The following is a 2,343-nucleotide window of genomic DNA, read 5'->3' as shown; positions in this document are numbered from 1 at the left end:
TCATTGGAAATTGATATAAAAATTCCACTTTTCTTGAAAACGACAGCACACCAGGTGCCATGATTTCACAGGATGCTAAAGACTATTATTCACTTGCAGTCCAGTAAGGTATTTCATTTTTGCAAATATTGCATATTACCTTTAAAGGCAAATGTTTTCTTTGATTTGAAACTTTGACATGTTGCAGTTGGAAAAAGTTGGCCATATTTGTCACTCTATCTCATTTAGTTGAAAATCACTATTTGTATATCAGCTATATTGTAAATGCTTTCGTTGTAATAATATTTATTACTTGCTTTCGAAGCAAATTATGATTGTGTTACAGATTTATTGAAAAGCTTTGTGTATAATTGTCAGTTTGTTTGTATTATGATGATCAAATGCTCAGGAAATCCTTTGAAAATTGTCTCTTTGTCATTTATTTATTTATACTTGCCCAAATTGTCACCAAAAATGCAATAAGGATTCATTTATAATGTCTCATATGCACTAAATATTCCAGTTTGAAGTATAAAAAGCAATTGAGACCATTACTTTTTTTAAAGTAAAGTTCTCCCTTTGTCATGTGTTGAAAAACAAACTTAAAAAAATTACAAGTTGCATTTCGGTTCCTAAAACGCTTTTTTTCAAGATCTGTAGCTCAAAATTTTGTCCACTTTTGTCTATAAAAAGTGGGAATCTCCCTGAACGTCCCACTCAGAAAATTCCATTTCAGTCATGTTCAAGTCTGTTGCCCTATAGAGAAATATCCCAAGTTATTTATAATTGTGTTTAATTGTTACAACTTTTTTTGTATCTCTGTCTTCTGATAATATCTGTGGTGGTATATGAAGATTAAACCCATGTAATCCTAATTGATCAGTGGATTTTGCAGTTTCTGTGTGAATTTTTTTTAAAAACAAATTGTTTCCTGTGACACCTTGACCCTTTCAAAGAAATAAGTTCATTAGATTGCTCAAAATTTTAAGTTACACCTTTAACATAATTAGGCCTATGCAAAGAACTTGAAATTAAGGCAGAAAATAAAGTTGAATACAACTTCCTTGGTTCCAATCTCAAAGTCTCGGTACTTAAATACAGGTTGCATGTGTGATTAGTTTTGATAATTATTTTTGTGGAATAAAATAAGTAAATTCAAAACTTTTGCCAAACCAAACCCTGCCAATTTCTATACCCACTAAAAGGAAGTAGCCTACCCACTTTTTGACTTGATAAGTTATCCTTCTAAAAGAAAATTCAATAATTTACCAATTATCCCACCCAAGATAATTAAGTGCAACTGTAAAAATACTAAGGCATATTGAAAGGTAAAAGAGACAATAAAATAATACTGAACAAGTTTAAGAAACTCAACAGAGGGCGTTATCATATGTGTACTCGGATTACGAATGGAAGGACCGCAAACCAGTCTAATCAGACCGTCTACAATTAGTGGAGAAATGAAATCAACTGCTATCGGATTTTCTGCGTATCAAGTTCTCGAACCAACGCACGCCGGAATTTCGTCGACGCCATTTTGTGAAAAAAAAAATGATTAGCGGCACATTTGACTGGAGATTTCCCAACGTGTTTTCAACTCGAACGGACATATTCTTCAATAGTAAACATTTCAACTTAAAACTCATAAAGGTAAGTACAGTTTGATACGACAAATATGCATTTTAATTTATGTAGGGGGCCTACAGTGTGTCGAGTAAAAATTATTTTGACAGTCCCAACCCTTATTTTTTTCGAAGTGGCTATCGTTACGGCACTCGTTGTTTAGCGCCCTCTACGATATTTTTTTGATACGCACGCAGGTATATAATTATTTGTTTCCACACGTTTTATCGAGCAGTGCGCCAGCTCAGCCGATAGAGGGTAGGATTTTGCACCGCGAGGTTGCGGGTTCAAATCTCAGTTTTGCACTTGAATTTTTTTCCTTTTCTAACCTGAGGCTTTGGAGGATTTTTTTTAAAAGGGAAATAAAGTCCGAATTTCATAAAGTTCAAATTCACTTTTTTCCTTCTAATTTTATATTTTCTTGTCATGTTTTTTTATAAAAGTTGCCAGGTTGCAGTCTACCGTAACGATAGAAAATGGGAAATGCGTTACGGCTGCCGTAACAATAGCCACTGCGTATTTTTTTTTGGGGGGGGGGGGGTCCGGGGGGGGGGGGGGGGCCTGAAAACCATCAATTGTTACATAGCTACACGCAGACACCTCCATAGTCCATATGATTATAATACATAAAAAAAAATGACTCCCCCCCCCCCCCAAAAAAAAAAATTCCCACCTTCCCTATTTTCAAATGCCATAATCAGAAGCAGAATTATTATTTTTTTTGGCCTTATAATTGGGAAT

Source organism: Patiria miniata, unplaced genomic scaffold (genome assembly GCF_015706575.1).
Source record: "Patiria miniata isolate m_02_andy unplaced genomic scaffold, ASM1570657v1 HiC_scaffold_20, whole genome shotgun sequence".
Classification (NCBI taxonomy): domain Eukaryota; kingdom Metazoa; phylum Echinodermata; class Asteroidea; order Valvatida; family Asterinidae; genus Patiria; species Patiria miniata.
This window is presented reverse-complemented; position numbering follows the sequence as displayed.